This window comes from Capsicum annuum, chromosome 10, assembly GCF_002878395.1.
Source record: "Capsicum annuum cultivar UCD-10X-F1 chromosome 10, UCD10Xv1.1, whole genome shotgun sequence".
NCBI classification, from domain to species: domain Eukaryota; kingdom Viridiplantae; phylum Streptophyta; class Magnoliopsida; order Solanales; family Solanaceae; genus Capsicum; species Capsicum annuum.
The window spans coordinates 12,979,203-13,003,979 of record NC_061120.1 but is presented as its reverse complement, the minus strand read 5'-3'; the positions used below and the strand labels follow the sequence as shown (position 1 = coordinate 13,003,979).

At 35.5% G+C, this 24,777-nt stretch overlaps 1 long non-coding RNA gene across 2 annotated transcripts; it reads right to left on the bottom strand.

Annotated features, from left to right (window-relative positions):
* Nucleotides 1–21,789: 21,789 nt before the first annotated feature.
* LOC124887957 lies at nt 21,790–24,104 on the bottom strand. Of its 2 annotated transcripts, none has more exons than XR_007045602.1 (2): nt 23,428–24,104; nt 21,790–23,217 (listed from the first exon to the last, which is right to left on the bottom strand). It is a non-coding gene; the product is annotated as an uncharacterized LOC124887957 (long non-coding RNA). The 2 variants fall into 2 exon arrangements; XR_007045601.1 differs by having other exon boundaries at nt 23,835–24,104.
* Nucleotides 24,105–24,777: the final 673 nt, after the last annotated feature.

Here is a 24,777-nt window from a genome sequence, read left to right as displayed (position 1 = left end):
GTCTTATTAAACGCTTCGGCTAAACCATTGGCGGCAGCATGGTACATAGAAGACTTGCGCTGCTTAAAGCCAAAGAGATCACAAATATTATTCATCAATTTGTTAGCAAACGTCTTGCCATTGTCAGTTATTATATATTGAGGGATTCCAAAGCAGTAGAGTAGATTAACTCGGATGAAGTTTGCAATATTTTCTTTCTTTACTTCTTTAAGAGCAACAGCTTCGGCCCACTTTGAGAAGTAATCTGTCCCGGCCAAGACATATAAGTGTCCACCAGAAGATTTTGGTAGCGTACCAACAACATCCATTCCCCAGGCATTGAACGGACAAGATGCTATAGTTGGGTATAGTACCTCTAGAGGTTGATGAATGAAATTCGCATGGAATTGGCAAGCTTTGCATCTTCTAGTATAGTCCAAGCAATCTTTCACTATCGTTGGCCAATAGTATCTCATCCTTTTAATGTGAAAATAGAGCTTCGGTCCAGACTGATGCGATCCACAAACTCCCGAGTGTGCTTATTGCAAAGTTTGAATTGCTTTTTCCTCTCCCGAACACCGTAAGACTACTCCTTCAAATGATCTTCTGTACAGTGTGTCCTTATAGTAAAGGAAGCGAGGTGCACAACAACGATTGTTAGTCCTTCTCTTCGGATCTTCTAAAGATGATAAGTTGTCGCCAATCTTCTTTTTCAGCTTCAGATACGGCAACAAGGTATTCAACTTTAAATTTTTCATCCTTGTTTGATGGGGGTATTACCTATTCTTGGCAGACAGTAACTTGTGTTTGATTTGGAAAGGTCAGGGTTGAGGCCAAAGCAGCTAGGGCATCAGCTTGCTTATTTTCTCCTTGGCACATGTTGGAGGGTTACTTCTCTAAGACACCCCATTAACTTTTATGCATAATCATGATATGGTCATAGCTCAAGCTTTCTAACTTCATAGCTTCCCAAAAACTGCTTGATCACTAGTTGGGAGTTACCAAAGACTTATAGTTACAGTTGTTTCATGTCAACTGCCATCTCAAGTCTAAGTATTAAAGCTTGATATTCAGTAACATTATTAGAACAATGATTTGATAGGGTAAAATAGTATGGGATGACCTCTTCTTATGGAGTGATGAACACCACATCGGCACCAGCTCCATCTCAATGTGCAACACCATCAAAGTATATTTTCCATGGGGGTCTAGCTTCAATAACTATTGCATCTTTATCAGGAAGTTCATCGTTCAGTTCCCAATCATCAGGTATCGGGTGGTCTACCAAAAAGTCAGCAATGTTTGTCCCTTTACAGCTTTTTGAGGCACATACACAATCTCAAACTGTTGAAATTGAAGGTACCATCTTGCAAGTCGGTCACTAAGGACTGATTTTGACATTACAAACTTGATGAGATTTGCCCTAGAAACAAGCCAAACAACATGAGCCTGAAAGTAGTGCTTCATCTTTTGAATCGAGAAGGCTAATGCCAAACATAACTTTTCAATTGGAGAATACTTTAGCTCATTCAGCGTCATTATTCTGCTCAAATAGTAAAGAGAATTTTCCTTTCCTTCACTATTTTCTTGAGCCATTAGTGCTCCAACAGACCTCTCTTGTGCCGCTATGTAGAGTATCAATGGTTTTGCAGGTATGGGTGCCGCAAGAACTGATGGCTTCATTAAGTATGATTTGATACTTTCAAAGGCATTACTACAAGCTTGGTCCCATTCGAAGGTAGTGTCCTTCTTCATGAGGTAACTAAATGGTTGATATTTTTCAGCCAGTTTGAGATGAACCTCTTTAAATATGCTAGCCTTCCTTGAAGGCTTTTCAACTTATGAATATCCCAAGGCTTGGGCATCTTCAAAATTGCAGCAACCTTAGATTGATCAATTTCAATTCCTTGGTGTTGCACAATGAAGCCAAGAAATTTTCTTGAAGCAACTCCAAAGGCACACTTTAATGGATTCATCCTAAGTTGATATCTTTGAAGCAACTCGAATACCATTCTTAGGTCTTTTAAGTGGTCGAATCTCTTTCATGACTTCACCACTAGATTATCCATGTAGCATTCAACATTTTTATAGAGCAGGCCATCAAAGATGTTCTGTATAGCCCTTTGATTAGTGGCGCTAGCGTTCTTCAAATCAAAAGGCATCACCTTGTAGTAGTAAATACCTTTCAGCATACGAAATGCAGGGAGTTCTTCATCCTTTAGTGCCATGTGGATTTGATTATAGTTGGATGAACCATTCATAAGGGACATTGTCTCTTAAACAGTGGTGGCATCAATTATTATCTCTGGTATGGGAATTAGAAAGTCATCCTTAGGGCAAGCGTTGTTGAGATCTTGAAAGTCGACACAAACTTAAATTTGACCATTCTTCTTTCTTGCTGGAACAATACTTGAAATCCACATGGGATATTTGACTTCATGAATAAATCCATCTTCAATGAGTTTGTTAACTTCATTTTCAATTAATGGAACCAACTCTGGCCTAAAGCGCCTTTGGGCTTGCTTAACAGGACGAGCACCATTCTTGATCGCCAACTGATGGACCGCTACTTTTGGATCTATGCTAGGCATTTCCTTATAGCTCAAGATAAAGACATCCATATATTCTTTGAGTATGTCCATATAAGCAATTTTCTCCTCCCCTTCTAGAAATGCACTCAGGTAAATTGCTCTTGGGTATTTGTCGGTTCTAGTAACTTCCTTCAAGGAATTTATTGTGGCCTTTACTCCTTCTTCAAGTTGATATGGAGCATCTCCAGCATCTTCCTCCTCTTGAGGATCATCATCATTGATGGATATGTGGTGACACCAGAAAGTGTCTTATACCTCTTTATCAATCTTTATTTGAGATAAGGCCTCATTCTCATTTTGGATCGTAACATGATATGAGGATCCAACACCTTCTTTATCTTCCTCACGTTCCTTGGTATAAACCACAGTATGATCTTTAAATTTTAATACCTCGTTGCATGAAACCACCAATTCTGTCTGTCGCCTCATTCTGGAAGGGATCAAACTTTGGAAATCCTTCTGGATTTTAAATAAAGAGTGCAGCATCGTGCTTTGACAACTTCTTCGATGGTTGTTGTTTTTATTTTTATTTTTAGTACCCAACATTTCAAACACAGAAGTTCTTGTGGTTGATTCTCTAAGTCGATCAAATACGAAGGGTCTTTTATAACGACAGTGGATTCTTTTTCGATGGTGATGTAATTATTGACTGCCTTTCTTATGGATATGCGAATTGGAGGTGGTTGTGCATATCCTAGTCCTTCACATTCTTTCTTAGTTTTACCCTTCGACGAAATTTTTCCCAACCTTGATGGCTCATTAGGATTGTATCCAGCCTTTACAAATAACTTATATGCATTTGGATCAAAGCCCTCTTTTGTACACTTCATAGGGAGTGCCATATCTTATGGAAAATTTTGAGCCACAGATTTTCTAAGTGGCCTTGAGGATTGATTTGTTACTTCAATCTTCCTGATAGGTAAAGTTAACCCCTTTATCACATTATCTTGGGCATTAGGTGAGTGATTTTCTCTTTCTTTACCTTTGGCATGTAGCAAAGAATAGGAGATGTCTTCTTTTTCATAGGAGCGACTCTTTCTTTATTCGAAGTAAAGAAGGGCTTCATGTTGTGAATTTTTTGTTAGTCACCTTGACCTTCTTAGATGCAAGATCGTCACACTTGGTCTTGGTGACATCTTCAATCCTTTTCTCATCTACAACATGATTCTTTAAGTAGAATTTTGCATCGGCAAAAATGTGACTCAGCTTCAGTAAATGGCTTGTCATCGGCGACTATCATTCTTTCCACTTTGTTTTTGAGGCACTTCAAGCATTGATAGTAAGAGGACGAGATAATTTTGTTCCAGTGCACCCATGGCCTACCAAGAAATACATTATATAAATTTTTAGCATTGATCACATGCATCAATAGGTTTGACTGAAAATCATCCATACTAATCCCCAACTTCATACATCCTATGGGCCTCTGGCCCTCGGCCCCTTTGGTTGAATACTTGGATCATTATACGGCTTTTGTCCAGTTTGCCAGTAGCAATACCAAGATCTTTCCTCATACGGATAGGCAGGATATTGACTCCAGATCCCTCATCTATCAATATTCTATTGATCTTCTTTCCTAGAATTTGATCCACCAAGTATAAAGGACAGTTATGTAGGGTCTCACCAAGCAAAAAATCGTTATTTGTGAATGTGATTTTTGTATCACCACATGTGCCTCTTTGGTCTATTGGAAATAGCCTCTCAACTTCTTCAGAGGTAGTGGTATGGACTGTGTACATCTTACCCTCCCCAAACCCCACTTTGTGGGAATACACTAGGTTTGTCGTTGTTGTTATTATTGTTGTACACATGTGCCTCTTTGCCAAGAGTTTCAGCCAGCCTTTTGAAAGATGAAAGAACTTTCATGGGTATATTCTCACCCTTTGCCCCTTCTTTAGCGGTATTAAAACAAGACACCTCAAGGTTGACTTGGGCAGTCTTTCCATAGAACCAACTCGGTAAGAATTCCTCTAAAGTCATCGGACACTGAGGTTCCTGATGGTGAAGCTCTGTTACCCTTGCCTTCTTTGTAAGTTCAACCAACTTCTGTTAGTTTTTTCACCATTCTTCTTTCAGTTGGTTGCACGTACGTCTCCTTTCATAGACTCATCTTTTTACATCTGTGTCTGGTCACCAGAGTCCAACCTTCATCTTCGTCTTTGTAAACTAAAGACCTATCAGGCTCTAATATCTTCTCATTATGCTCTTTGACACAAATTTGAACCGGGTCGAGCGACCCAAAAGTGATAGAGATTTGCTGAGAACTGGATGTATCATCATCGAAGAAGATTTTATTCTCTTTTGCCAGTTGCATGACTTTAACTTTAAAGACAAAGCATTTCTCCAGGGGATGACTTATGAGCCTGTGATATTTGCAATAATTAGGGTCATTGGTCCCTTCAGCTTCGTTGGTATGCTTCATCTCTGGGAGTTCGATGAGCTATGCTGAAGGAGTTTATCAAAAATCTTTGCAACATCAGAATCAAGGAAGGGATATTCCTTTTCTTCTATCTCCTTTAAAGTTTTTTGATTTAGGCGTGCTCCAAAAGTCATCTTCACACTTTGCTTCTTGCTCACCTTTGTGGTGACTTTCACAGGAGACACATCAACATTCATAGATTCTTTGTTATCATTTTTGGGGACAAACTTACCCCATTTTTTGGGTTCTTGCTTATTATTTCCCCTTCGAGGGTTATGGATAGAGGCTCCTTCTTTTTCAACAGAAGACATGCTCAACTCCATGTCGCGAGCGCGAGTAGCTAACTCTTTAAAGGATTTTGGTTTAATTCCTTACAAGATGTAGAGAAGCCCCCAATGCATTCCTTGGACACACATGTTTATTGAAAAAGCTTCACTAAGCCTATCTTCGCATTTCTCCATCGATTGATGAAGTCGATAACTGGCTCATCCTTTCTTTGTCGAGTATTTATGAGCTCTACCATGCTCACTTTACACTTTGTACTATAGAAGCGATTTAGGAACTCATGCTCTAATTTCTCCCAACTATTAATAGAGTTGGGCTTGAGATCCATATACCAATCACAGGCATTTTCCTTTAGGAAACAAACAAACTGTTTGACAAGATAGTCATCGTAAGTTCCATCGAGCGAACTTTTGAGACATCCAAAGGTTCATGAAATGGAAAATCCTGTGAAACAAACACCACCAACTAAAGAGGTGCGAGTTTTTTCTGAGGGAATGATCCCGATTAAGAAATTAAAGGAATTCATTAAAGGGACCCTCAAAGACAAGTATGATGTTGTTACCATATCTTACCTCGCGTATGCTAAGCCCTACACTATGAGAATAGATAGTCTTAAAATGCCCGTTGGCTATCAACCCCCCAAATTTCAACAATTTGAGGGGAAAGGGAACCCAAAATAATATGTCACACACTTTGTTGAGACATGTAATAATGTTGGAACTTACGGTGATTATCTTGTCAAACAGTTTGTTTGTTTCCTAAAGGAAAATGCCTTTGATTGGTATATGGATCTCGAGCCCAACTCTATCGATAGGTGGGAGAAATTAGAGCATGAGTTCCTAAATCGCTTCTACAGTACAAGGCGTACAGTGAGCATGGTAGAGCTCACAAATACTCAACAAAGAAAGGATGATCCAGTTATCGACTTCATCAATCGATGGAGAAATGCGAAGATAGGCTTAGTGAAGCTTTTGCAATAAAGATGTGTGTCTAAGGAATGCATTGGGGGCTTCTCTATATCTTGCAAGGAATTAAACCAAAATCCTTTAAAGAGCTAGCTACTCGCGCTCACGACATGGATTTGAGCATGTCTTCTATTGAAAAAGTAGGAGCCACTATCCATAACCCTCGAAGGGGAAATAATAAGCTAGAACCCAAAAAATAGGGTAAGTTTGTCCCCAAAAATGATAAGAAAGAATCTATGAATGTTGATGTGTCTCCTGTGAAAGTCACCACAAAGGTGAGCAAGAAGCAAACTGTAAAGATGACTTCTGGAGCATGCCTAAATCAAAAAACTTTAAAGGAGATAGAAGAAAAGAAATATCCCTTCCTTGATTCTGATGTTGCTGAGATTTTTGATAAAATCCTTCAGGATAAACTTATCGAACTCCCAGAGATTAAGCATACCAATGAAGCTAGAAGGACCAATGACCCTAATTATTACAAATATCATAGGCTCATAAGTCACCCCCTGGAGAAATGCTTTGTCTTTAAAGTTAAAGTCATGCAACTGGCAAAAGAGAATAAAATCTTCTTCGATGATGAGACATCAAGTTCTTAGCAAATCTCTATCACTTTTGGGTCGTTTCCCCTCAAATTGTTGAAATTTGGGGGGTTGATAGCCAACGGGCATTTTAAGGCTATCTATCCTCATAGTGTAGGGCTTAGCATACGCGAGGTAAGATGTGGTAACAACATCATACTTTTATTTGAGGGTTCCTTTAATGAATTCCTTCAATTTCTTAATCGAGATCATTCCCTCAGAAAAAACTCGCACCTCTTTAGTTGGTGGTGTTTGTTTCACGGGATTTTCCATTTCATGAACCTCTGGAGAGTTTTTAGGTGCATGGATAGACTCTCCATCTATCAGGCCTTCCACCCTATCCACTATCTTAATTATTTGAGCATCTTGATTCTAAACATATTGGGTCAGGCCCTCAATTGCCTTTGCCAGATTTGCAAGTTGCTTCTTCATAGATGAGGCATCAGGTTCTATTGCTTTTATGATTATCGGAGACTTTGGAGAGTAACACGGGTTATCACATAAGTTTATCTTTCAAGTTCTCAGCTTATGTGGTGTACGTGGAGATAACGCATTTGTTAAACGACTATCGCTCTTTGCGCCAGAGTATTTAGAACCGGAATGCTCAAGTAGAGCTAGAGTCTTTTTAAGTGATTCCACGACACTGGTTCCTCCTTCCGAAGTACTTGTATTGGATTTTGCTCTTTTCAGGGTTGAAGATCGAAAAACTGGAGTTGGCACAAACGACACTGGATGTTTTTGTTGTCCTAGAAAGCCTGCCTTTCTCCTTGTTATAGCTCCTAAGCTTCCGAAAGTAACAACAAGGATGCTTTCTACTTCAGCAGAGAACTTTGAATCAGCAGCCTTGGAAACAATTGATTGAGAGTTAACCTTCTTGGAAGTCATTTCAGTGTTGTTGAACTTCGCAGTTGGAAAAGTTGAGATGAGAGGTAGAGATTGTCCCACTGGGCGTGCCAGAATTTGATGGACAATAAAACTTTCGAGGACCAAAAAATAAATAATTCGAGACAAGAAAAATATTACAACAATCAATTTATTGATTTCAATGTGAGTGTTACAATCTCTATGAATCCTCTAATTCGCCTTTTCAAATATAAATTCAAGGGCATAAAGCTTGATCTTGAATTTGAACTTGATTTGATGGACTTAAGGGACTTGATCTTGACTTGTGTTTGAATTCAAGGGATTTTGAGCTTGTTCTTAAATATTGTGGTCTTGATCTTGAATCTTAATGAACTTGATTTGAATGCTTGAGCTTTTTTAGAGAAATTGTGGCGTTTGATCCATGAGTTTTCTCTTGTTACTTGTTAGAATTTCTGAATTATGATACCGTTATTTATAGTTGTAGCAAAGGAAGAGTCATGATGAATAAAGACTTTCTTTGACCAATCAGATTTAAGTGATGTGGTGTCTTTTTATGGGCTTTTATTTTATGGGCCTGCTGCATCATTTTGACATGTGGAAAAGTCCTATTGGCTCCTTCACTTGACTTAGCATGCTACGTCATTTGACATGTGGCGCTTATTTGGGCCTCTAGAATACGACAATATCTTGGGCTTATTAAAGTGGGCTCATCATTGTAGCCCAAATCAATAGGCTAGCCCAATAAAAAATTAGACTTTAATTAAACCCATGTATGTTTGGACTTAAATAATTAATTCAATTATATTAATCCATAATATTTATTTGGGACTATTATATTTTGAATTTAATATAATCCAAATTTTGTATGGATTTAAATTTAATAAAATTGGATCACCCACAACTTGTTGATGTTACTAAAAATATATATGTTTAACAATATTTGCTCAATTTGAAAAATCAATAATAATTTACTCATTTTTGTAGACACCTAATTTTGTCCCTCCCAAAACCCAATTTATCCATTTTTTAACTCATTTTATCATACACCCTCATCCATTAAATAATTTACCCACAAGAATCTAAATAACAAACTCACAGCAAAAAATAACCACCCCTCTAACTAATTGAAAGTACCTCGCACCCATACCCCCACCCCCTAGAACATACCCCTATCCCTATTCATATTTTGGTTTTCCTTTTAACAACAAGTACACCTCACTGTAGAGGGGAGAGCAACAATATACACATACCACTACACACACAGCCATCTCCATTGAAATATATACACCAACACATACATAGAGAATAGAAGCACACAATTCCACTCACTCCTCACTCAATCGGAAAATACACACAGAGCTCACAGCTAAACATACACATGCACTAGAAATCAAACAAAAGAGGAGGAAGAGATTGAGTGAAGGAATGAAAAAATAGTGAGGAAATAGGAGATAATGAATAGAAAAAGGTAAAAGGCATGAGAGAAATAGAGAAAATAAGCAAAAGAGGGAGAGTTACGTTAAGGGAGACATTTTTTCCAGTGAGATCTTGCCGAAAACGTTGTTGTCATCCCCTTCTCTCTATTTTTCATCACTGTCGAAGCTTATTAGAGTTTTAACGAGGCAAAAACTGTGAACCCCAACTTTACTTTGACCAAGTTTGACATATTTTAGTCTGATTCCAGCGAAGTCTGCTAGAGAACAATCAAAACGGTAATGGGGTATGCGAATTTGTCACAGATTTATCTTTACTTTGTGGTTTTTAGTTCGGGATAATTAAAATGGAATAAAAGGGTTATATCGAGTTGGTTTTGTTCGTTATTGAGGCTTCCCGTTTGAGGATTTTGAGTTCAGGTTGGTTCGAGGTTCTAAATCTGCGAGGCTTTTGCTCCATTAAATTGAAAGCAAAGCATTAATTTGAGGTTCATCTCTCTCTTTTCTCTTTTATTCTCATGATTGTTCTAAGCATTTTTGTTGATGTAAATCATTGTTGATGCTTGATTGTTGGATTTTGTTATGCACGCGTGGTGAATGTTGTTATTTATGATTGTTAAATGCTAGCTTATTGAATGAGTAGTCAGTCATGTGATTGGAAATAAATTGGGTGAAATTGATCTTGATAATGTGAAATCGGATTAATTTTGTTTCATTGATAGAATCGGTTTAAAGTAATTATTAACTTTCTCGAAGATAGTAGTATCATGATTAGGTCGGCAAATGGATAGGCAAATGATAAGGGTAGGCAAATTTAGATATTATGAATTATTGAATATTTGAAATATTGTTGAATGGCTTTGGTTTTCTTGCATTGAAAAAATGTATTCATTTAGCTAGGGAACACCTAGAGATCATTTGTATTTATTCCCCAGGGAATGCCCCAAAGTATCTTGTACCCAAAGAATGTTCGTGATGAAGGCCCGAGCCATCGGGTAGAGCTTAGTCTAGGACTAGTTTAGAATAGGATTTATATTTCTGCATTGTTCTATTTTGGGGACTGTATAATTCGGACTGGGCATTATTTTTTAAATTTTTGATTGTTTGGTTGTTTTGTTTGCTTGTTATGTGTTTTATTGGTTTATACACTTCATAGCATCATACTAGCTGATATACGCTATGGAGCGACCATGGTCAAACCACGGGATCAAGGGGTATCTAACACCTTCCCCTCGATCAATGGAATTTCTTAGCTGAAATATCTGTTCACAGATCAGTTTATAAGTCAAAACGTTTTGAAAAGGATTTCCAAAGGTGACTAGGCACACCCGATTTATGCCAAGTGACGACTCTGAGTTTAAACGTAACAATTCTTATTGAAACAAATTTCCTTTTTATCACTTAATAATAACTCTTTCAAACTTAAAATCTAATCTTTTTGGTTAAAAAAGGGGGTGTGACAGTTCTGACGACTCCGCTGGGAAATTTTCAGAATTCGAGCTTATTTTTTAGTCGTATCGGCTTAGTTTGACATTATGGGTATATAGATGTTGTTTGTGCTATTGTTTTATCATTTTTGAGTGCCTACGTGCTACGTGTTTATAATTTTCTATTATGTTCTACCACTTTATATCTGGTATCATGTGCATTACCCCGGGTCATTCTTTCACAACAAGTCTCGTAGAACACTATGTACACGACCTTTAGTTGAGTCACCCTTATTTTAGGAGGGGGAGCCGTTAGGTGTATGGAGTTGTTGAAAAGTTGTTACAGCCACTATTGACCACACGCTCCCTCGAATAGCCTTATTAGTGGACCCCAGCCTAGGTCAACCTTTAGGTCATGGTTATCTACATCATATTGAGACCTAGCAGGACCCACTTGGTCTTTTGTGGGAGACTCACCCCTAAAGCATTCCTACATGCTGGTTGTTGCATCTTTGAGGGTAATAGGGTCATTTAACGGACTAATTTGGGTAAACATGTGCTAGAATTAAAGGAAAGTGTGTAAGAAAAGAAAGGTTGGAAAAAAAAAGTGAGTCAAAAAAAGAGTTTCATTGTTTTTAAAGTTCTTTAAGGCTTTTGTTTTTCACAATCCAAAAATTCAAAAATACTGTTTACCTTTTGCACTCATTTTTCAAAAATCAAAATATCAAAATGATTTTTCTTTTGTTTCTTTAGTAAGTATTCACAATTCGAAAACTCTAAAAAGATTTTTTTTCAATAAAAGCTTTTTATAAAAGGAAAATTCAAAAAAAAAATATGGTAGAAGTTTTGTACATTTCATATAACGAAAATACCAAAAAGACTTTTCTTTCATAGTTGTTGGTGTCATTTTTATGTGAAGTGTCAAATTGAAAACTCAAAAAAAGATTTTATTGACATTTTCATCTATTGTTTATGGTCGTGTCTCTCAAGTCAAGGTTCAGTCGGTTGTTTAACTTTTAATTGTCCAATCTGGGTGAACTACGCATAGCTGATTCTCCTCTTTCGAGAGTGATATACGTAGGCAGCCCTTCTTTGGTTCGATGATCTTATTTAAAACATTCAAAAAGATTTTATTCACTCTTCATTTAGAGTAGGTGTCATATACATCTCTAAAAGAAAACCATTGAGATTTTCCTTTAATAGTTTCAAGTTTTATTTTCGTATGACATTCACAATTGAAAACCCGAAAAAAAAACAAAATTGGTAATCATAGGTTTCATTTTGTATAGGAATCTGAAAAATTCAAAAAGATTTTATTCACTCTTCATTTAGAGTAGGTGTTTCATATACATCTTTAAAAGAAAACTATAAAAAAGGATTTTCCTTTAATAGGTTCAAGTTTCATTTTCATATGAAATTCAAAATTGAAAACCCAAAAAGATTTTCTTTGGTAATCATAGGTTTCATTTTGTATAGGATTTTAAAGCTAAAAATTCAAAACGATTTTCGTCGATTCTTTTGATAATTTATTATTTTATTTTCTTCTCAAAGTGTCAAAGAAAAAGAGAGAAAAAGAGTTTGATTTTTTATTTTGGCAAAACTTCACGAACTACGCACACTCGACTCTCCTCTTTCGGGAGTTAAATACGTAAGCACCCTTTTTGTGTTCAATGATCTTTTCAAGAAAAACAGAAAAAAAAAATTTGAAAGTGTTGAACTCTAACACGTTTGTTATATCTTGTTCAGTTAGTTCAAGGTGGTTGGTTTACGGCATTCTGGTGGGTCCTCCACATCACATCAAATCTAAGGAAGGTTTAGCTGTGTCCAACAAGGATATAGAGAATGACCTCATAGATCAAACAAAGGGTCAGGAAAATAAGAGTTTAAAGGAAGAGAATTTGAGACTAAGACAGGAAATGATGGAAATACATCGAACTTGGGCCAGTGAGTTGCCTCTTCCTTCATTCCACACTATTGACCCTGCAAATATCTTGAGTTTTTTATCAAAATTACAAAGTCAGTTTCCTAATATTGTTGATGCACCATAACATGCCTTCGAATTCATGCCACATCACTGCAATCCAATACTTCCACGACCCCTTCTCTAGCTCCTCAGTATAAGCCTACTACATTTACAACACCACATGTCGTCTGTGATTTTGTTGCTCAATCCTCTATTGAGGCTTCCACATTGGTCCGCCCAATGATTGTGCGTCCCCATGCTACTAGTGGACCCATGTTCAATACTCTTGATTATCATTGCTATACTTCAGTCTACTTTCAAGTTAACTGGACCATAAAAATTTCTTACCAAAAAGTCTGACATGGCAGAAGAGCAAGAGAAAATAGTTGGGAAAATGAAGAGTGCAGAAAATGATATGAAAAGTTCTTTAGGACTCGTGGGTAAAGAAGATATTTCATATAAAGAATGGGGCATGTATTCAAGTGTGAACCTTCCTCAAATCTTTGACATAACAAAATTTGAGGAACATGATGGACATGAGGATTTTGTGAAATATTTGGGACAATACTGCAATCAATTAAGAGAAACTGAAGGAAAAAGGAAGAAAAACGTACCTATCATCGTGCCAGGGCCAAAGCAGAGGTTGAGAGGTCCAACTCACCAATATTTCCATCCTCAATCCCGAGCTTACATATTAGATCCACATACTCACCTACAACAAGGCTTGTCAAAATCTAAGATATTCTATTCCACTTCCTCAATATCCTTTAAACAATGCACAATTGTATACTCGTCCGTAATCTTATCCACAATGGCAAGCACTAATACCTCAACATCATCCTCGGCCCAATATATTTACTAAGGTACCTCTAAATCCAAGTTTCAACCAAGGCCAAAGTTTGCAAAGAGGTGGAAGGAAAAGGATAATTCCACTCCTAGGGAATCCTATGTCAGTTTGTTCTAGAAATTGAGATAGTGGGGCATGATCACTCCTCTCATAGGGCACACTTTTAATCTGTGTTCAAGAAATTTAATCCTAATGTATGATGTGCATATCATTCTAATGCTCAGGTTTATAGTATTGAATATTGTCGGGATTTGAAAAGAGAAATTGCAAAAATGATTCAAGATAGATCAACTATGGTGCAAAACATTAGTAGTGAGAAAAGCTCTAGTCATGCCGATATGCAAACCAGTGGCTAAGATGTCAAGCTCGGTAATTGAGAAGTCACTTCTATCCCTTCTAGGATAGATGTTTGGTAGTTTGTTTTCTTTTTTTTTTTTTTGTTATCCAAATTATTTTAGGGTTGTAGTTCGGGATCTATCTTGTTTTATCCCTTTGTTATTTATGTTCAAACTCTTCTATCTTTCATTTCAACTAAATGAAGTGTCTCTTTACCTTTATGTTTTAAATATGTGTTGTTTGTTTGGTTTCTTTATACAGTAAATTTTATATTGATTCTAGTGTATGACATGCCTGCAGAATTTTCAGCCAGATCTTAAAATCCAATTTAACCATGAAACATTGAATCAGAAGGCTAAGCATCAGATAAAATAGGTAGAGTACTAAGACATTTGGTCATAAGTTGAATCCTTCATTGAAAATTAAGGCAATTATTTTGAGAATTACAAGAATAACTTGGTCATCAATTGAAAAACATACCTCAATTAAGTCATGGACGATCCTATACTAAGAGAAACCAGAAGATAATCAGCTCCACGAAAGCATAGATCATTCGATATAAGGAATGTACAACAAAAGTGGAGTTGTATGTTTAAAAATGCAGAATAAGTAGTGATGCACAGACTCAGTTAAAGTTAGTGTTGTAAAAATGTCAAATGATCTTCACCTTTCATCTTCATATTGCATGATACAAACTTGCATTTTCAAGGGTTGATTTGATGAAGGCATTTCATTCTGCTATCCAAACATTGTGTCACCCCTTGTTTACCCTGTTTGAGCTTTAGTTATATTTTCTATCATATCCCTCTTTGGAATCAAGATAGAGTTAGCGAAGTTCAAAAGAAAATATGTCAAGCAAAAAAATAGAGTCAAAAAAGTTTCAAAAAAAATTGTCCAAAAAGAAAGAAAAAAGAGAATGTCAAGAAAAATAGAGTTAGAAAGTACCAAAGAGGAAAAGAGTCAATAAAAGAGAAAATAAAAGGAAAGAAATCAGAGTCAAGTAAAGGAACAAGTTATCGAAACTACATGTGACCTAATTCTCCTCTCTTGGGGGTGAGATATGTAGATTGCCCTACTCTGGGCTCGGTCCAACCAAATAAATAATATAGAATTTCCCAATCAAAAGAAACTAGGGCATGAGTTATTCTTCATTGTTTGAGTCGATTCCAAAAGTTGTAAGTCCCACCCTACTTCAAGTGTCGTTTGGGCCTCATGTCATCCTTTCTTTCTAACCTTATCCAAAAGCTAAGTTACAACCAAAGAAATACCTTAAGATAAATATTTAAGAATGTTAAGGCTAAGCATACAATGGATATGATGATACATTTTGGGTACTACTTCCCTTTCTCAGCATAAGGAATCTAGAGATAAATAAAAATGAGAGAGTCTTATTGGTGAAAACCCTCACGGGCACCGTAAGGTGATGGTAAGTTGAGAGAAATAAACATGAGATAGTCTTATTGGTGAAAACCCTAATGGTCACCATAAGACGATAGCAAGTTGAGAGAAATAAAAATAAGAGTCTCATTGGCAAAAATCCCCAAAGGACACCATAGTTCAATGGTGAGCTGAGAGAAAAAAAGAGTCTTGTTGGCGAAAACTCTTCAAGGCGCCACTAATCGAATGAAGTCTCTGAATGCGATTGGCCCAAGGAAGTAACTCAATTTCAAGGCTATTAACTCAACAACAATTGGTGAAAGTTTGAATGGTAAGATTAGACGGCTTAATCCAAAATGCATGTCATAATCATTAGAGTTAACTGTCACTTTCAGATAAATTCTTCTTATATCTTTTTCAATAGGGACATTCGTTGTCTTTCTTCTCTATAGTTTTATTTTTATTTTCTTGAGTTAGTTATCCAAGTAAAAAAAATCACTATTATTTTTCTCGTGTCTTTGAGTCAAGTCCATGTCAAAACAAGTGAGAAAGAATTTCAAAACTGGCTACCAACCTCTTCAATTGCACAAAGCAAGACAAAAGGCCAGCACATGAAAGAGACATAATTGTGAGCTGAAATAAGGCATGTAAAAAGTTTTGTCAATAGATAAGTCTGGGAACTCATGAAAATACAAAGATTCAAAGGGTTTATCTGAGAAGCATGACAAAGCAAAGATATTGTGTTTATTTCAGAGTCACTCATAATAATCTGAGTTTGGGTCAATGATGCAGCAAGTCAATGACATATGCTAATGGTTGGAAGCAAGGTTAAATATGACGAGGGCAAGAGCAATTACCGCAAAAGCTAAAGCCACAGACTAGCCACTATGTTTTTAAAGTCACAAGTTTTCTTTGTATGAAAAAGGAACACGTGTTACCTTCAAATCAAGGATTTCAAAGCCTAAACATCAAAGTCCGTAATTTCTCGCTTCTACAAATGCAAGAGACAATGTTGTTGCACAGGTTTGATAATCAAAACCATGGTAAAATGAATAATCTAATATGTCTAGGAGACACACAACCTTGTTAGGGTAATTCAGGTTCATTATTAGGTGATGCATTTTCTAAATTAAACCTTCACTCCTAGAAATTGCAATTTCTAGTTGAGTCCTTCCATTTAATATTTAGGAGACGCATTTTCTTATTTGGGTAATTTAAGCGGCATTTGTAAGGAGACGCATTTCCTTGTTTGGAGAGACACACTTTCTTCTCTGAATAATTTAAGTGGCATTTGTAAGGATACGCACATTCTTGTTTGGGTAATTCAAGCAACATTTGTAAGGAGGCGCATTTCCTTGTCTGGGTAATTTAAGTGACATTTGTAAGGAGATGCATTTCCTTATATGGGTAATTCAAGTGACATTTGTAAGGAAACACACTTCCTAGATTGGGTAAGTCAAATTTTACTTGTTAGGTGGTGTACTACCTTTACTTATTAGGTGGTGTACTACCTAACTTAAGTCTTGACTCCTAGAAAATTCATTTTCTAATTGAGTCATTCCATTTGACCCTTAGGAGACACACTTCTTGGTGGGTATTCAAGTTTCTCTTGTTAGGTGGTTCACTTCCTAACTTAAGCCCTTACTCCTAGAAAATGTACTTTCTAGTTGAGTAGTTAACCCTTAGGAGACGTACTTTCTTTTCAGGGTAATTCAAGTTTCGCTTGTTAGAAGACGCACTTCTTAACTTAAGTCTTTACTCCTAGAAAATATACTTTCTAGTTGAGTAGTTAACCCTTAGGAGATGCACTTCCTTGTCATGGTAGTCCAAGTTTGGCCTGCTAGATGACATACTTCCTAACTTAAGCCTTTACTCCTAGAAGATGCACTTTCTAGTTAAGTCCTTCCTAGGAGATTCACCTCCTTATCTGAGTAATTCAGATTTCATTTATTAGGTGATGCACTTCCTAAATTGAACCTTCACTCCTAGAAGCCGCATTTTCAAGTCGAGCCATTGTACTTAACCCTTAGGAGATGCACTTCCTTGTCATCTTTCATTTGTCAGGTGGCATACTTCCTAAATTAAATATTTATCTCTAGAAGATGCACTTTCTAGTCGGAATTCTTCATTTTAATTCTTAGGAAATTCATTTCCTAATCTTGGTCATTTAATCTTACTCTCAAGAGATGCATTTCTTGGTTAGAGTTTTGATTTATCATTGCAACATGTAAGTAATTATGATTGGATTTGACATTCATAAAATTTTTCTGATGATTAACTAGGGAAAAATTTTAGTTCGTGTTATTGAGAGCATCATTTAGGATCCTCTTGAAAAATGAGAGTTTATTTTTGAAAAATGAGATTTATATCATAACATTTGTTTAGGATAATTTTCTTTCTAGTTTTGATGTTATTTTAGGAGACCACCTGAAGAATAGGGCGAATAAATGAAAAGTCAAGAAACAAGGTGAAGAAGTTGAAAGTCAAGCAACAAGGTGAAGAAGTTGAAAGTCAAGCAACAAGGTGAAGAAATTGAAAGTCAATAGATTGGAAAAATAGCAAGTCAGGAGCCCGCCTAGATAACAAGGTGTAGAAATTGAAAGTCAAGAACCAAGTTGAAGAAATTGTAAGTCAGGAGCCCGCCTGGAGAACTGGATGAAGAAATTGTAAGTCAGGAGCCCGTCTGGAGAATAGGGTGGTGAAATAGCAAGTCAAGAGCCAAAGAAAGCTGCATAGATAGGACGTTTGTAATTTTATTTATATTTTAACTTGTAATTTTCATTTTTGATGTAATGCAGAGCCGCAGATCGGATCTCGACAGGACCTCACTCGACTCTGCTACTCGATATAGTCCCTCTCCTTCCAACCCTTTGAGATACCTGTGACTTGATTCCCTTATAACTTGGGTAGGTAGGATGTCTTAAATCCATACTTGGTGGTACTCTATACTTATTTGTCTCCCTTTTTTTAATAATGGTCAGATGAAAATTTTGCCTCGTTGTCTACTTCTTTGTTTGCAAACACTTTGTGTTAACATCCAAAGAGGGGCATCATGTAGACACCTAATTTTGTCCCTCCCAAAACCTAATTTATCCATTTTTTAACTCATCTTATCATACACCCTCACCCATTTAATAATTTACCCTACAAGAATCTAAACAACAAACTCACAACAAAAAGTAACAACCCCTCTAACTAATTGAAAACACCTCACACCCATACCCCCACCCCCTAGCACATACCCCTACCCCTATTCATGTTTTGGCTTTCCTTTTAACAATAAATACACCTCACTGTAGAGGGGAGAGCAATAATATACACATAATACTACACATACAGCCACCTCCATTGAAATACATACACTAACACATACATAAAGAATAGAAGCACAAAATTCCACTCACACCTCACTCAATTGGAAAACACACACAGAGCTCACAGCTAAAAACACACACACACTGGAAATCAAACAAATTAAGAGCAAGAGATTGAGCAAAGAAATAGAAAAATAGTGAGAAAATTAGAGAGAATGAACGGAGAGAGGTGAAAGGCACAAGAGAGATAGAGAAAATGAGCGAAAGAGGGAGAGTGACATCTAGGAAGATATTTTTTTGGAGAGTTCTCGTTGGAAACATCGTTGCCATCCCCTTCTCTCTATTTTTCGTCATTGTCGGAGCTCACCGGAGTTTCGACGAGGCGGAAACCATGAAGCCCAACTTTAATTCAACCAAATTTGACCAATTTTAGTCTGATTCCGGTGAAATCTATTGGAGAAAGGTCAAAAAGGTAATGGGGTGTGAGAATCTGTAACAGATTTATCTTCACTTTGTTGTTTTCAGTTCGGGCCAATGAAAAATGAAATAAAAAGGTTATATTGAGTTGGTTTTGTTCTCTGTTGAGGCTTTTCATTCGAGGATTTCGAGTTCGGGTTGGCTCGAGGTTCCAAATTCGCGAGGCTTTTGCTCCGTTCAATTGAAAGCAAAGAGTCAATTTGAGATCCATCTCTCTCTTTTCTCTTTCATTCTCATGATTGTTCTAAGCATTTCTATTGATGTAAATCGTTGTTGATGCTTGAGTGTTGGATTTTTCTATACACACGTGGTGAATGTTGTTATTTATGATTGGTGAATGCTTGCTTATTGAATGAGTAGTTAGTCATGTGATTGGAAATAAATTGGGTGAGATTGATCTTGATAAAGTGAAATCGGATTAATTTTGTTTCATTGATTGAATTGGTTTGAAGTAATTATTAACCTTCTCGAAGATGGTATTATCATGATTAGGCTGTCAAATGGATAGGCAAATGATAGGGGTAAGCAAATTTAGAGATTATGAATCATTGAATATTTGAAATATTGTTGAATGGTTTTGATTTTATCGCATTGAAAAAACGTATTCATTTAGCTGGGAATTTCCCGAGATCATTTGTATTTATTCACCGGGGAATGCCCCAAAGTATCTTGTACCCGGAGGACGTTCGTGTTGAAGGCCCGAGGCATTGGGTAGAGCTTAGTCTAGGATTAGTTTAGAATAGGATTTACATTTCTGCATTTTTCTATTTTTGGAATTGTATAATTCGGACTGGACATTATTTTTGAATTTTTGATTGTTTGGTTGTTTTGTTTGCTTGTTATGTATTTTGTTGGTTTATACACTTCATAGCATCATACTAGCCGATATACTCTATGGAGCGACCGTGGTCGAACCACGAGATCGAGGGGTGCCTAACACCTTCCCCTCGGTCAATAGAATTCTTAAGCCGAAATCTCTATTCGCAGATCAGTTTTAAGAGTCAAACCATTTTGAAAAGGATTTCCAAAGGTGACTTGGCACACCTGATTTATGCCAAGTGACGAACCTGAGTTTAAACGTAACAATCCTTTTTGAAACAGATTTTCTTTTTGTCACTTAATAATAAAATCCTTTCAAACTTAAAGTTTAATCTTTTTGCTTTAAAAAAGGGGTGTGACAATTTTTACTCATTTACTCAGTTTCTTTACTAAAGAACTAAAGTTATGATATTCAAAGGTGGTATAGTAAAATTATTCTTATTATTTATTATGTTTTAATGATGTGTCAAGTTTATAGTGAACAAATATTGTAAGATGAGTACAGGAAAAAGGTGAGAGAAAACATAACAAAGAAGGATAGAATGTGAGAAAAGTCAATGTGAGACCCATATTTTCACTTGTCAAGCAAAAGGATGGAGACTCTCCCAACTTTTGTTGGTTGAGCCTCACCCACCATAAAATATTTCGCAAACTATTTCAAGACACAAAAATGAAATGAGTGTCACTGGATCACTCGTTTTCAATCATTTCCTATATAATAAGTGAGAATGAAGCAGGCTGCTCTGCTTCAATCACGATTTTACTATATTACTTCTAATTAACTTTTATAAGTCATTTATGTATTAAAAAATTAATAGTATTTAATAAAAAATAAAATAGATATTTATGACATGATTGCTTCAACTGCTTCAACCGTAATTTTTTTATATCACCCATAATTAATTATTATAAGTTATTTAAGTATTAAAAAATTAATAATATTTAATAAAAAATAAAATAGACATAAAATGATAAATTATTTTTATTGGTTTAAATTAATTTGACGTCTTATATATGACCATTTAAAAAAATTTCACAAGTATTTTTTATAATAATTTTACTATGTCACTTCGAATTAGTAGAATAGAAGAAAAAATATTATAAATCACAATAATTAAAACTTAAATTATTTAAAAATATAATTGACTGTCAATGTCACAAAAATTTGAACAACTTAAAATATTATTATACAAATTTCATCAATCTAAATATAATAATATATGTCTAACTTAAAATTTATCATCCAAATAAATGAATGTTTTAATTAAATACTAGAATTATACCTAATATAAAAATTTTAAGAATCAACATTGGGCCGAAAAAATAGCCGAAACGTCAAAATACACAACACCCAACTATATAAAAACCCACTACACAATACCAATGGGTCATAAAAATACGAACTTTCAAATATTGTTCCACCAATTGGGATTGAAGAAATTGAGATAAAACTTTAAAGATCTCATTAAAGCTTATTTGAAGCTTCCTGAAAAACAAAAGAACTTCAAAACTAATGTTGCTAAAATAGATTTACTTTTTTTCAATTATCATCCTTTTTTATAACTAGGGTGGTCATCATTTGGTTGATCAGTACAATATTGAAGAACTTTAGTTCAATATTTTTGCTATTTGTTTGATTTCTCGAAATACTTTATCAAAATTAAATTTAATTAAAAAATTGACATAGTCAAGTTTTTTACTTTTTGATTTCACTAGAAGGGTCAGATAATGATATGCATTTGTTGTGTTTTTGTTCAAATGGCATGGTGAATACAAAGATGATATTAAGTTAAATATTTTAGCCTATAATTAGTAGATTAACTAATAAGCACAACAAATCAGTGAACGCTATTAAATTTGATATAATTTTTTGTGGTTTTCTTTCAAAATAAGTCACGTGAGGAAAAAAAATGTATTACATGACAATATGATAAGATGTGGACATAAATAAGACGATGGGCATGAACATACTATACCGATATTATCTTTAAAACAACGTGACAAACACACTAAATACACGTGAATATCGAGATTTGACAAATATATGTCGATTTTAAGTCAATTACATAATAGTATAAAGTTTTATATTTCACCCGTATGAGATATTTGTTAATAGCGATGGTTTTAAACCATTAAATTATCTTTATTTTTTATGTACATTTTCACCAGTTTGATGGGTAAAGCTGGCCCTGTACACAAGTGTCCTAATACTGAGATAATCAAGAAAGGTATATGCTTAAATCATGATCAGCAAGCACACCTCACTAAAAAGGTCACAAGGGATGAAATACTGGAAGCCATTAAAAGTATGCCAAAGGATAAAGCACCAGGATTTGATGGATTTCTAATTGAGTTTTTTACACAGCAATGGATTGTAGTCCAAGAAGATATATTTGAGGTTGTCCTGAGTTTTTTTTAAAATGGAAAGATGCTTAAAGCTTGGATTAGCACAGCTTTGATACCAAAGACACAAGGTATTGCACAGGTAAAAGACTTCACACATATTGCCTGTTACACTACCTTGTATAAAATTGTGACCAAAATACTGACAGGAAGACTGAAGATGGCTATTGGGGATATAGTAGGTGGCTCACAATCTGCTTTCATCATAGGAAGATGCATCACTGATAATATTCTATTTACCCATGAATTGTTTAAAGGGTATACCAGGAAGGGATGAGTGCAAGGTGTGTGCTGAAGGTAGACCTAAAGAAAGCATATGACACACTAGATTGGGACTTCCTGAGGAATATGCTAATGCACTTGGGATTTCCTCACAAGTTTATTGTGTGGATTATGGAATGCATTGCCACAGTCACATATTCCCTATCACTGAATGGTGGTTTAACAAAACCCTTTAAAGGAAATAGAGGGATTAGGCAAGGAGATCCAATGTCTCCGTATTTGTTTTGTATTACTATGAAGTATCTTCAAAGGGAATTTAACCACCTGGCACTAAACAAGGACTTCCAATTCCATCCAAGGTGTAAACAACAGAGAATTATTCATGTGTATTTTGTTAATGACCTCCTCATGTTTTGTAAGGCTGATATGCAATCTGTTAAGCTATTATATGCACCATTTCTGAAGTTTTCAGAAGCATCAGGACTAAAACCAAATGCAGAGAAAAGATCCATATATATTACAGGAGTGTTTGGGAGAGTCAAGGATGAGATTCTGCAGCATTTGGGATTTAGTGAAGGATCCCTACCATTCAATTACTTAGGGTTTTCCCTTGCAACAAAGAAATTATCTATCAGTTAGTGTTGGCCTCGAGTGGAGAAAATTACAGCTAGGATCAACTGTTGGACATCCAAACTATTGTCTTATGTTGGTCGTGTCCAACTGAAAAAATCAGTTCTGTTTGGTGTCCAATCATATTGGGCACAGATATTCTTACTCCCTAAGAAAGTAATGAAGATGATAAATGCAATCTGTAGATCCTTCCTCTGGACTGGTCCAGCAGAGGTATCCAAGAAAAGCCTAATTGCTTGGGACAAGGTGTGTCTGCCTGAGGCTGCAGGTAGCCTTAACATCATGGACCTGGAAAGATGGAACAAGGAAGCAATTACAAAACACCTATGGGTCATAGCAATGAAGAAAGACTCAATGTGGATAAAATGGATACATAGTGTATACATTAAGAACAAAAGACTGGATTCCATCATAATACCCAAGAATGCAGCCTGGGTGGTTAGAAAGATTTTGGCTACAAAGGAACAGGTACTAAGATTACAAAGAATTCACGGTAACCTGCTCAGTATATTATACCAACTCCAACACTCTGATGCTTTTAGCATTAAAAGAATGTATAAGCAAATGAGGCCATAATACCCAAGAATTCCCTGGAAGAGGTTGATACTTCAACTAAATATGCATCCTAGATACAAATTTATACTTTTGTTAGTAGCACATAAACGACTAGCTACTGTGGATAGGCTAATGAAGATGGGAATCCAAGTACCCAAGTCGTGTGTGTTTTATGGACTAGATAATGAAGTGTTTGAACACTTATTCTTTGGGTGCCAATATGTGAAATTTATATGGACAAAACTGCTGGTATGGATAGGCCATCAACGAAGTATTAGCACATGGGAAGATGAAGTACTATGGCTGTGTAAAGGACCAAGAAGGAAAACAAGGCATTGGCAAATAGTCACCTGCGTGTTTGGCATGATGGTGTACCTGATCTGGCAAGAAAGGAACAACATCAAATTCCAAAAATACACCACTGGCCCAGACAGACTTTGCAAGGAAGTGTCACAACACATATACATCAAGGGCAGGAAGGTCAGCACATGGCAAGAAGTAATACAAAAGTTGCAGCACTACCCTTAGGCTTTAATTTTTCTAGTGATGTGTATAGTAATATGAAAGTTAGATTATTAGTGAAGTGAGTGGTCAGCATTCACGAGCTCTGTAATGACAATTTTTTGGAGAAATGAAAAATCTGTTGCCAAAAAAAAAAAAAGGGTACGAAAAATCATAGTACCTCATTAAATTTGTAAGATTAATCTTTGATCTTTTTCATTTTGATTTTGCTCAATTTAATTTATTTGATTCAATTGATTAAAATTTTGTTTTCCAAAAAAATGTTATTTTTTATATTATCTTAATATTTTTATTTTATTTAAATAAATACATATTTTACATGATTCGGTATTTTTTTTAGAAAAGGAATCTAGCTTATTTAATATTTAAAGTTTAGTATAATATTTTACATTTACTCTATTCATATATTTTTACCTGTCACTTATTATGTTTACTTGTTATTTTTGAATGTATAAAAACAATAATTATTTTTTTCATATTTTACTTTTAGCATTATTTACTTATTCTCTAAATTATTTTTCAATATCTAATATTCCCACCATCTATCAATAGTTGTCCATTATTGACTTGTCACACATGTTACGAAATAATAAAAGATAAGAGTAATTTCATCATATTACCCTTTAAATATAATAAATTTAATAATTTAAAAACTAAATTAAATAATGAATCGTATTTAATCCAGCCGGAACTCTATTTTATTCATATTAATTGTAACGACCTAAAAATTTGATGAAATATGTGAAATTTGTGATTTTATGTGATTTGACT